A 12,731-nucleotide genomic window follows, 5' to 3' on the forward strand; every position below is an offset into this window, starting at 1 on the left:
CTCTAGCAAACCACCCAGGCGCCAGCAAATCCAAGTCAAAGCCTTGGAAGAGCGGAGGAAGAGACACGCAGATGACAGGTTAATAAGTAGGGTTTCCAGGGGGTGACACTCAGCAGAGACCTCCAGAGAGCACCCGCTGCCCCTTGAACATATCCAAGGAGCTGCCTAGTGAAACTCTACCTTGAAATGCTCATGGAGGAATGAGCAGAAGGCAACTCTCCGGTCGCTTGTGGATGGAGAGTCCAGCCAGGGCTGGGGCGTGCAGGAAAGAAAAGGGAGGTGGGGGGCCAAAAAATGCAGCCAGAACCTCAGCAAAAGCTAAAACCCAGGGCCGGTGTCCACAGAGAGAGGAAAACCGGGGTGGAAAATGGAGCATGTGGAGAATCACTCTCCTGGCTGCAGGGCTCCAAAAGCAGCGCCAGATGTTTTCCATTTCCCTACCTCGTCCAACAACCCCCCGCGAGATGGATGCCCCCTTGCAGGAGACAGCATCTGTTTCCACGGCGGCTCTGTCTGGCACAGTCTCCCCGTCCCCCCCTGCCATTAACATGCTGCTCCCGATAACGGGAGCGTCGCATCTTTGCAGTGGTCACGGGTGCGGAGAAGGGGGAGGGGAAGGGGGAGGGGGGTCTCACGATGAAGGGAGCTGCTGGAAGCAGCTGGGAAGCCGGGGGCTTCAAGGGAGGGTCGAGGACGCTGGGAAAGCAAGGCCTAATGAAGAGCAGAAGGCAAGCGGATGCGCCAGGCCACGTGCCTGCTGTCCCTGGCGTTCTCCCACTGCCCTTGAACTCCTCTTTCACAAGCTGTCACGGGCACGATTGCTGCTGTCTCCGGCAAGTCCTGCTCCCTGGGTCTGGCTCAAAATCAGCAACATGCCAGCAGTCCACTCTGTATCCGGCTGAGCTGGCCAGATCTCCTACCCCACAGACTGAGGCTGCAATGGAGATCATGAGCTGATGGGGCCAGGGGAAGCCCGTTCCCAGCCTCCCACGAGGATCAGCTTATGCCTCCGACGTGAACGTTTAGCAAGCCAGGAGAAAGGAAACCTGAACCGCTAGCCATGACAAGGGTTGGGCAACTGGAAAATCCTGGTTAACTCACTGACCAACAGGGACTGGTCACTGACTGCCAGGGCAGCACCGCCAGTTTCCAGTGCTGCTTGCTGGTCAGAGGCTTCCCAAAGGGGCCGATCCATACCCGAGCCATATTGATTTCCCATGCTCTGAACAGCTTATTGGTTTGCTACCATCTTTTCTCTACATACAACGTGCATGTTTTCCCCCCCGAATAAGGCCGCACTAGGCAGGGAAGCTGATTTTCTGCACAGGATAGAAGCACCCTTGCTTTGATTCCTGCCCCATAATACAGCAGCTGTGGCACTACTATCCAGGCAGCCAAGGGAGTCAATTGACTTAATGGCCCATTGTTCTTCACTCCAAAAGGGGTTAACGATCACCTTTCCTTTTAACCATCTCGATGTTCCACTAAGGAAGAGAAGAGTACCTTTCTCAGGGCAATTTTGCTGCCTGCTAGCTGCTCCTGGTCTCTCCTGTTTCACAGCCCTGGAGACTCTTTAGCTCTTTTCAGAACCATAGATCTACCCATGCAAACCAGTCCTCAGCAGCACCTAGCATTTCAGCATTAAGCAAGCAGGAAAGGGAGGATGAATGAGCTGAGCTGCAGATGCGGCCATAACTCTGGGAAAGTCTTTTTTTTTTCCTTCCTCTGCCTCCCCAGAGACAGGATCACATCCCAGCCTCACTACCTCAAAACAGCAGCCTCTTAGCAGGTGAACTTAGCCCCTAGCACTGTGCTAGCTCACTCACAGCACCCATTCCCCGACCCTCCAGGCCATGTCCCCCAAGCCCTCTCCATTGCTCAAGCTGGCACTGAAATGCCAAGGCCAAATCCTGACATTTCTCCTCGGTTATCCCTGCAAACTATCGCTGCTTCTTCTGTCCCCAAAGGCAGGATGAGCTGCACGAGAAACCAGTGCTTTTAAGCCCCGGCCAGGACAGGATGCAGGGGGGGCTGTTGGCAGTGCACAGCAAAGCTAAGATGAAATCACAGGGGAAGGCAGCATCCCGGGATGGAGCACCAAGCAAGCAGATGCTGCGGCAAGACTTTAAAGGGCCCCTTGTTCCTTGGCCAAGACCATCAAGGATGCACCGAGCATAGGAGCAGCACAGGAACCACCCATGGCCTTGATCCCAGTGCCAGCCAGCATAGGCCAGACCACGCAGGACGTGGAAAGAGCGCCTCATGACCGGGTTTGCTCCAGGGACAGCGTCGCATGGTGGAGTTTGAGCCTGGCTCCGGGAACAGCGTCGCATGGCTGGGCCCAGGGCTTTGCTGCTTGCATCAGCGGCAGGGGGTGTCCTGGGTGTTTGGAGGCTGACAGCCAGGACTTGGCAAGCTCTGGGTGATGGTGCAGAGTCAGGACAGGGAAACCACAGGAGCCATAGCCGCTCGGAGAGACACGGCTGTCCATCCGGCAGCGCTCCCGGACAGCCGATCGCATCCATGCCGCCTCCAGAGGGCATGGCCTGACCCTGCCCTTCTCCATCACCTGCCCAAATAGCTCGCTGATGGCTCAGATCCACTGCTGGAGCCTGAATGAAGTGCCACGTGTTAACACAGGTTCTGGCTACACGCATGTAGCCGAGAGGCAGGAGATGCCTCCCCTGGGAGACACACGCAGCCGAAGGGGCTGGGTACGTGCACGAAGTGCCCGCGGCACCCACCCTGTTCCTGTCGAGGTGCCCATAACCCAGCCAACCCCACCTGCCCCCGGCAGCTCCGGCACCAGTAACGAGCCATTTTACAAGGCTCAGTCTGCCAAGCGACACCTCCCGCACCCTGGCCTGCTTCCCCCTCTCGGCAAGAGCTGCAGTATCTTGTGCATCGTCTGTGTGCCCTCTGCTCTCCTTGTGGGCCACAAAGTCAGGCTATCAAGCAAGCGAAGAGCATCTTAACACCAAGAAATAAAATCTGTGCTGTCCGCAGCGTGGTGTTTCCAACCAATGCAGCCCACATGCGAGGAAGGGAGGTATTAAGAGGCCATTATCCACTCCATACATTTCACGTCTTTTTATGACCAGCTTTTGCTTTTAAGCATCCCATTTAGGCTCTAATGAAGCCTCATCTCGCTTAAGCTGTTCAGCGCCAAGCCCGTCGCAGCCCGATCCATGCCAGCCAGAGCTGCCTGCTCGTTTGGAAGGGACTAATGAGAACAAAGAGATGGTCCAGTGACTCTGAATAGAAAGCTGCTTGATAAAGCCCCCGGTGCAGGTTTGTTTGCTTAGGATCTTGCATATACAAACCGAAATGCCTGGGCCCTCTGGAAAGCTGTTCGAACATGCTTACGGGCTGCAGACAGTTTCCGCAAGAGCAAATATTTCATCAGACAGAGAGCGGGGGGGGACAAAAAAAAAAAAAACCCCAAGAGGAAATGAGTGGGGATGCTGGGCCGGGACAGGGAAGAGCTGGAGGGATGGGTTTTCGAGTGACACTCAAAGGAAGGATGGTTTTGCAACCTCTTCTTGGGATAACGTCCCAAGCAACTTCCCAAGCAACAGGATCCTAGAGAAGCCGGGCTGGAAGGGACGAGTCCAACCCCCTGCCCGAGGCAGGATCAGCCCCATGCAAGCCAGCCCAGATGCATCCATCATGTAAACTCTTTGTAAAACTAACGTCAACCCTGACACAACACCAGACGTCACACCCGGCCCTGCCCAGGGAAAGCCGGTGGGGGCCACGGCTGCCAGCATCCTACTTCTATACAAGGTTGTTAACGTACGCTCCAGGGATCCCAGGTAGAGGTCGGGCCCCTGCTGCAAAAGAAGGCAAAAACCCTCGGTCCTGACCAGGGAGTTCCTGATCCCCAATACAGCATTGGTCCGACTCCGAGCACAGCGGCAAGACCCTGCAGGGTTGGTGCCAGCAGGAGCATTGGCCCAGCCCCGTCCCATCCCCAGCGCCTCTGGGGGAGGATTAAACCCCCCCGACACATGGTGCAGAAAGGGGAGAAGGGGGGCAACCAGCACAGCTCGGAAACCTGGGACACCCACTGCAGAGCATGGGCATCGCTGCACCTAAAATCATCCCCCACCAGTGTCTGTGCACCCTTTCCCTTAACACCCCCAGTGATGGAAAGTCCACCCTGTCCCTGGCGTCTCTCCCGTGGCCTCCCAGCTTTAGCAGTGAAGAAGCTTTTCCCGTGATCCAACCCAGCCCTGCTTGGCTGCAACATCAAGCCACAGCTCCACATCCCATTCTCTGCAGCAAGAGAGAAAAGGCGTTTCCCCTCTTCTCGAGGGCAGCCCTTCAGGTAGGTGCCGACCACTCTCAAGTCCCCTCTTCAGCGCCTTTTGCGCAAGCCGAACGTGCCCAGCTCCTCCAGCCTCTCCCCGACTGACTTGCCTTCCAAGCCCTTGAACATTTTTGTCACCCGCGAATATCTGGCATTTTGCAGGTTGGCTTCCTAGCGGCAGAGGAACGACGTTATTCTCGTGGGCGCACACTAGTCCTGGAACAGAGGTGGTCGCAACAGCAATACAAGAACACCACTCCAGTACTAATGTCCTGTTATTCCCCAGGGAGCAGCATTGTCTGGAGTGAATTCACGAGGCGCCAGAGACCAAGGCAGAGAACAACACCCCCATGCCCCCCCCGGCTCACACTGTAACCTCTAATGAGCCCCAAGCCAAAACCCGTGCCAGCTGTGCCCAACACGCCCCGACAGGAAGGATTTGGGATGCTTACGTGATGGTGTCACCTGTTGACAAAGCCACTAAATGGTTCTTAATGGTTCTGGCCACACTTCTCTTCCTAGCTATGGACTCGGTGGTGGGGGAAAGACAGAGGCTTGTCCACAAGGGCAGCAATGAGAGCACAGAGAAATCACTGGATCCTAGAGCCGTCTAGTCCAACCCCTGCCCTGTCCAAACCATCCCAGACAAATCCACTGGGCAAAACTACAGACATCCCTGACCCTGCCATGAGGAAAGCCGGGGAGAACGACGGTTGCCTGCATTGTACACATCCAGTGGATAACGAGGACTAAAACCCCACGGAGTCAATCCAGCTCTGAGTCTGGGCTCTCGCTGCTGCTACCATGTTCAAGTCGCGCAAAGGCATCTGCCGGGGGTGACAAGGTAACGAAATTGCGCAATTCATCAATTTAGCGTGTGATCATTACTTTGCAAGCGTGGCCCGTCTACATTTATTGCGCGATTCACCAGTTAATGGCATCATATGTGTAACGTGTAGTAGGAACCTATGAGAAGGTCACTCTCCAAGCCATGGGCTTGCCCAAACTGGCTCAGACCAAGTGTCCCTCCAGCCCTGGCCCCGGCACTGGGGCCAGCTGCCCCAGGAGAAGACGACAACCCACTTCCCAAAGGGGGCAAAGGCACGTCTGTGGCTTCCTCACCCTGTGGCTCCAGTGTCAGAGGCCACGAAAGGACCCAGACCATCATAATGCTGCAGGCTTTCTACACAGCGGTGCAGCCTGGTGGTGGACCCACGGAGGCCAGGCCCTGCTACTTCCAGCCATGCAGACGTGGATCTCGGGAGCACCTATTAACAACCTTTGCAGCAGCAGGACGTTAGTGGCCGCAGCTCCCCTGCTTCCCCCATGGCAGGGGCAGGGGTGATGCCCGGTGCTGGGGCAGGGGTGATTGTACAGTTTTGCTACGAGGCTGGACAACGGATGCATCCGGCGTGGTACGGACGGGGCTTATCCTGCCTCAGGCAGCGGTTGGACTAGACATGACCCCTGGAGATCCCTGCCAGCCCCGCTAGCACACACAGCACGTGCGTAGGTCTCCAAGGCTACTTCGTACCCATCAGCTTAAGTATGCGCTTCAGGGCTTTGCTGCGTTGGGTTGAAAACCCCTGGCCTGAAACCTGGAGGTGTTACCACCTCGCTCCTGATGCTGGCAGACGAGCCTCATTAAATTGCCCAGATCCTACAGTTTAACGAGCTGTTGCTCCATTCCTGCCACATCCCCGCCAGCCTCCAGGAGATGCAGAGGGGGCATTTGCTCCCAAGCCTTTGCACATCGCTGGGCATTAGGAAGCTTCTCATTAGCTCCCAGTGATGGGTTCAGACGGTTCCCTCCCATCCACGGGTTGCTCCGGGTAAGCCTTGAATGTTCCCCCTCTGGAGCCGTTTATAAATCCCCTTCCCGCAGGGAAAGAGAAGAGCTCATTTCCTTTTGCAAAGCGCACGGAGGTGGGGAGGTGCCCTGGTGGGAAATGCAAACACTAGACCCTGAGCCAACTACCCCTGCTTAAGTGCACAGCCTCCAAGCTGCACCACGCAACAGTGCAGATGCTGCTAGATCCTCCACCAGGGATATAACCTTCTGCCCCCAACACGCACATGCCCCTGGGCTGCTACAGAGGCAGATCCCCTTCAATCCCTGCTCCACCCAAAGTTTAAACCCAGCAGCCAGCAGTGGCAGTGGCATTTCTACTCAGGCAGCACTGAGGGAGGCCCTTGACTTCATGCCTCATTATCATCTACCCGATTCCTGCAAAACTCTTCACTCCGCCGGCGTTACCAGCCCTCTTCTTTTTAACAGTCTTCATGTTCCACCAGCCAAGCCAGCCTTTCTGCTGCCCATTGGCTGCTCCTGGTCACAAAGCTCCCATTTCACAGTCCTGCAGACTGTTTTTAATTCACTCCGATGAAGTTACATTTGTTTTTGTGTCAATCTTAAACTGAATAATCCAGCCCGAGGCCCCTGGCATTTTAGTAAAGCTTCTAGTTTCTTTTTAACTGGTGGAAAAAATACGTGTCGTTTTGTATGGGATAATACACTCGCCATCTGCACCCCACATGGACCTCCCCATGCTACCTTGGGGTCCAGTCCCTCTATGCCCAGCACTAACAGATGACCAGATCCAAGCCCTGTCCCCTGCCGGGGACCAGCCCAGGAGGCAGAGCTCGGCTTCCCCAAAACAGGCTCCAAACTCTGTTTGCCTGTTGCTCCCTCCTCTAGGAAGCGATTGGGCCCACGGCCTGTGTTATCGCAAAGCAAATGCTGCCAGGCAAGCAACGGCAATTAAAATTTAACCAGCCCAGGCAGCCGGAGCCCAAGACAAGCTGGTTTAAAGGGTGTTAACCACTGATGAATGGGGCAGGAGTCATAGGGGAGAGGCCCATTGCTTCTCCCCTCCTCCCAGACCCGGGATATCCACCTGCTGCGACTACCCCCGTTTCCAAGTCCTGTTTTCCCCAAAATCAGCTTGTGGCTTTGTCTAGAAGGACAACTGGCCAATGAGCCGTAAATGCTGGTTAATCTGTTACGAGGGAGGAACCCCAGGATTTTATATTTTTTTTTACGAGCACGGGAAGTGAAGTCATCCTCGACCTGTCGCAATCGACAACATGATTTTCCTTCCCCAGAGGAGAGAGGGTAAAATACCGTGTCGTCTTGCACACAAACACACACCTTTTCCCCCAAAACCCAGGTGGTGGAAACTGCAGCATGCATTACAGGGAAGAGATACCGTACCAGCAGATTCTGCCTCTTCCTGGCTGCAAACAAAACCAAAATCTGCACCGATTCACTGGAAACGGAGCAACGAGCAGGCCCAGCTCCCTCGCCGCTACGACTCAATGACTTCTTGCAAGGAAAGGGCTTTTCTTCTTCGTTGTGCCCTTCAGAAACAAGATGTGGACTACATGCTGGGGCATGTTGTATGCGAGACGATACAGTAAATCCTGCTGCTGGGCAGAGGATCTGGTAAGCTAGGAGGATGACTACCCAGCCGCTGATCCTTCTCCGACTTCCGTGCCTCCATCGTCTTCCCAGTAGGCCCCCGTCACCCTGATCCAGGCCACGACAACTCAATCCTCACCTAGCCTGATCACAGAATCAGAGCCATGGGGCTAGACGGGATGTGCAGGATCAGCCCTGTGCAAACCAGTCCAGACAAACCCCATGCCCGACCTCTGAGCAATATGGTACGGTCATCCCTGACACAGACCCTCACATCACCCTCGCCCCTGCCCCCGGGAAAGCAGCCTCCAACATCCTGCTTTTATAAAAGGGCATTAATATATGCTTGAGAGGCCATCATCCTGCTGCAGAGGAAGGCAAAAACCCTAGTCCGGACCAGGGAACCTCCCTTCCTGACCCCAAATCTGGCATCAGGCTGAGCCTGAGCGCGGGGCAAGACCCTCCAGCCAGGACCCTGCGGGGTTGGTGCCAGCAGGAGCATTGGCCCAGCCCAGCCCCATCTAGCAGGGCCCTGCTGAGTTCAGAAATCGGTAGCACTGGAGCCCAGAGCCAGGCTGAGCCACAAACCCCAGTCCAGGAAGCCACGTGGAAATGACGGAAGAGGTGGCACCAAAGCAAAGAGCCTGGAGCTGAGCCACACTCGGGCCCTAAAAACTCAGGCACGTGGCCCCGAAAGCAGAGAAGAGCACAGAGGAAGGAAAAGGAGAGAAATCCTAGACTGCGGAAAGACCCGCAACCCCTGCGGACAGATGTGTGGCTTGAGGATTGGACTCGAGACCCATCGAAGCGGTGTGGCGGAGACCAGCCTTGAACGCGGGATGGCTGGCGCCACACTAAATGCAGGAGGGAAAAGGGTTGGTAGGAGCAGCAGACCTGCCCCATGGCTGCGGACACCTTGGTGGGGTTGGCTTTTGTGCCTCTGTCTGTCATCCAGAAGGAGCTTGATGAACATTGGCTTGTCGTTGGCTTTCGTAAGAGGTCCAACACTGTGACCCGGTCCCTTCCTGCAGACGGGAGCTCTTCAGGGAGGCAGAACGGGCCCCCCCGTCTCTCCTAACTGCACCCCCAGATCCCACCTTTTGCTCCACTCGGAGAAGGGCGAGGTGAGAAGTTTGCACCCTTTGCAAACGTACCAAGATCTCCCCCCGCCTGCAGAGACACAGGCTTTCGGCTCGGCGTCTAGCTTTATTTATTCTTTTAAAACAGCTTTTAAATCCAAAGCTGAGAAAAAGCGAGGATTGAAAAACCAAGCCCAGGGGGAAAAAACAGGCTGACGAGGGGCGTCAGCTGGTGGAAGTCAGGAGGCCCGTGCTGTAAGTTTAACGGTTTCAAGCTTTAAGGGGAAATCTGCTCCCAAACACCAGTCCCACGTTTCCACACCGCCGCGGTTGGGAAGATCAGGGTAATGGCAGCCTGTGGAAACGCAGCCCCTTGCACAGACAAACCGTGGCTGGGAAAACGCTCAGGAGTCCAGGAATATAATCTCTTCTCCAGCATCTCCGGAGAAGATGGGTATGAGCACAGCTCAAGTAACTCTGGGTGTTAGGGGGTCTCTGCACTCATGCTTTGGGACACAATTTCAGCGCAGGGTCAGGAAGCCCGTGACATCCGTGGCTACCCCTCAATGCAGCCACACGTAGACCCCGCTCACCTGGTACATCACGAAGCACCGCTGATTTCCCCGGGGGGCTGCCGAGCTGCTCCAGCCAGGAAGGAGCTATGCCCCAGTGGGAAGCTTGAGCCGCCTACCATCAGCTGCGGGTCAAAATCCAGCGTCCCTCCCTCCCAAGGGCACGGTCTGCCCTGAACACAGTCCATTTAGATTTAAAGATTAACTGTCTTAAGTCTGGACCTTGCCCACTGGCACGTCCCAGTTCTCAAAAGTGGTTCTCCCCACGGTTTCATAACAGAGGGCTGGCTCGGCTCAGGGTTACCAACCTAAGGGTGCAGACATCACCCATCCCTCGCGCTACGCAGACCACATATGGAGACCCATGGGCATCTCTCCCCACCAAAAAAGCCCTGAGCTGCGGCCTGAACTGGACCAGAAATACAGATATCATTTTGGATTATGACTCCGACTGCTTGGTTTCGACTCCCAGGTCCCTCACACGCTTAGCCAGGCCAAGCTATAGCAAGCTACAGTGCTGAAAAGCAGTGCAGAAGAAAGGGGCCTCATGACTGCTGGATGACCCAATAAGAAAGAAGAAAAAAAACCAAAAAAAAAACAAAAAAAAAAACACACTAACAAGCAGGATGAGTGTGAAAACAGCAGCTGAAAACCCTAAGGACTAATGCTAAAAGTGAGAACTGCCTCGTGAGACGGAGATCACAAGAAGTGAAGTGCAGGGGTGTCAGCTTGGCAAGCTAAACAAGTGGAAATGAACATCTCCACCGAGAGAAGTGGCATGAGATTGAGGAGGGGGGACCTCAGTATAAATACAGGAGACCAGTCCCTGGTCAAGACCTCGGGCAGTGGGGATAACATACGGTGTCTCTACCTGTTGAGGTTGGAAAGCAGGGGAAAAAAAAATTTTGCCATTAGAGCAGAGAGGCAGTGGGAGAGATGCCCAGGGAAAGAGTGGACTCTCCATCACTGCTGGGTCCAAGGGGAGGTTGGACAGACGCTGGTGGGGATGCTCTCGGCGTAGCGATGCCCGTGCTCTGCTGCAGGGACCTCCCAGGCTTCTGCACTTTGCTTCTTTTCCCGTGGCAAGTTCAGCTGTGATGGCTTGTGCTCCATCAGGGTCGACTGGGTCATTTAGCTAAGAGTTTAGACGACGAATTTATCTGGGCTGGTTTGAACAGGGCTGATCCTGCCTCAGGCAGGGGGTTGGACTAGATGCTACCTCTGCAGGTCCCTTCCAGCCCTAGGATCTAAGATCTCTCTCAAGAGCAAGCTTCACAAAGTCGGACCGACTTAATCAGACCAGCTGGTACACAACCCAACGACAATGAACCTTTCTGAGCTTTCACGGCCACACGCAGATCTGAGCTATTTTTTCTGCGTCACCTGGAAGACGGCTCATTAGCGTCAGCTTTCCAAAACACCCAGCCCCCAGCAGCTGGTCTATCAACAGCAACCAGATACCACCGGAGAAAACACTCTGCGTGCCTCAGAGCAACACCTGCCAACTCTCCACAGCCTTGTTAATCTTAAGAAATCTCTTTTGACGGCCAAGACAACCTTAGGGTCCCTCTCACCTTTGTGAAAATCATCTCCCCGAGGCTAGGAAAAGCGTTCGATCCCGTGGAGTGGGCCCCAGGCTCAGGACTCTCCTTCCAATGCTTTCCAGCTCAGGAGCTCTCCCGAACCTGGAGTTTGACTCCGACCAGAAGCAGCGCCTCTTCCCACCGCACTGCAGGCACTGCTAAACCTGCCCCCGCTCCACCTCTGGCACTGGTATCGACTCTACATTAGATTGTGTGGCTTGAAAGCACGCCAAGATATTCAGGCAGCTCGAAAGCATTGCAAAACCAGCTTGCGTGCCAACCACGCACTCAACACTTCGGAGAAGTTCCAGTCAAGGATCAGCCGGCACTTGTGTCCAGCACTGAAGTGTCTTCCTGCCATCGAGTGCATTTAGAAATTCCCCCTGCTCTCCCCATTCCAGCTGATGAAACTCATTTCCTTTAATCCAGTACAAAGTAATTCAATCAGAACAGTCCCCCAACGCTTATTAACCAGAGAACAGGATTCAGACGCATGGGAATGCCTTTGACTAAAAATATTCCCCCAGGCTAAGCCACGGTCTTTGGTGAAGAAACATTAAACATGCCATCTTCGTCAACGGATTTCCTTCTCCATGTGACAGGTCATGATACAAGTCATTCAAGTCTTGCACTGTGTATAGGAAGAGTTGTTGTTTCTTTTAAGAGTCTCAAAAGAGAGCAAGTCCCCTTTCTCTTATCCTAACTAGAAAGGTAAGAAGCCTAGAAGCAAACTAAAATGTCTTCCAGACTTATAAAAACTAAAAGGACCTCAATTTTCCCTGCATCTTATTCATAGTTTCATAGATTGTAAGTCTGGAAGGGACCTCGGAAGATCATCAGGTCCAGCCCCCCTGCACCAGACAGGAACAGGAAAGGCTAATTGTGGACAAAGAAACTTCCACTCAGCTTTGAAGTGGTTCCCATCGAGGCAACCCTAGCTGGAAGGGCCAATGTGGAGCGGAGTGACCTGTACTGAACGTAGTTTCGGCAGGACTCGGTGCATTACAGGCTGCTACTTCTTCCCTATGAGCCCTCTGAGCACCCAACACCTTATTGCTAGGTCCTGGTATGAATGTGTTGGCAGCACCCAGAGACCTCACAAAACAGAACTCGAATGGTGCTAGACATGATCTAGATATGTGGGGTGAGTCTCCCCATCCGGATCAACGAAGAGATGAGATAAAAGGATGCACCATTCCCACGTGCAGGTGGGAAACTGAGGCAGGAAAAATAGGCAGCGTGCACCAGTCCCTTGGAGCTGCATCCAGTGCCTTCGACCCCAAGGCCGGACTCAAACCAGCTGCTTTCCCCAATCATCTTAAACTACAGGGATTATGTGGGCAGTGGGCAGCTGTGCTCTCAGGTAGAAAGCACTTCATTTCAGAGATACCGGATTCATCCAGCCAAACCTGCACAAGCTATAAAACCAAGAAACAGCAGTATCTACACAGGCAAGAATCAGCTTGGGGACGTCTCAGGGGCTTGTCTGAACGAGGAACCATCTGCCAGGCTTTAAATTGTATTTAAGCACAAAAGAAAAGCCAAGAAGGATTCCCAAAGCTGCAGCGCAGGATCCATTCGCTGCCCTGTATGACAGACGGATCCATGCCCCGATGGCACCTGCATGGGGCATGGTTTTCATGGAGGAAAGGCTGAAGGCTTTGACATAAATAAAAGAATCATCAGCTCGGAAAAGTGCCACGCAAAAGTGCCTGAACAACCTCCCCCGTGAATGCCGGATGCAGCATCTGACGCAAACACTGC

At 54.3% G+C, this 12,731-nt stretch overlaps 1 protein-coding gene across 1 annotated transcript in view; it reads right to left on the reverse strand.

The window, feature by feature from the left end:
* The window catches only part of SEMA4G (semaphorin 4G), a 29,638-nt gene extending 17,363 nt beyond the window's left edge, over positions 1–12,275 (reverse strand). Inside the window, exon 1 of the mRNA XM_019502149.1 lies at positions 9,406–12,275. The gene's annotated coding sequence lies outside the window, so the exon portion shown is untranslated. The remainder of the gene's footprint in view (positions 1–9,405) is intronic.
* Positions 12,276–12,731: the final 456 nt, after the last annotated feature.

This window comes from Gavialis gangeticus, unplaced genomic scaffold (assembly GCF_001723915.1).
Source record: "Gavialis gangeticus isolate Ggan-Ray unplaced genomic scaffold, GavGan_comp1, whole genome shotgun sequence".
In the NCBI taxonomy this organism is placed as follows: Eukaryota; Metazoa; Chordata; order Crocodylia; family Gavialidae; genus Gavialis; species Gavialis gangeticus.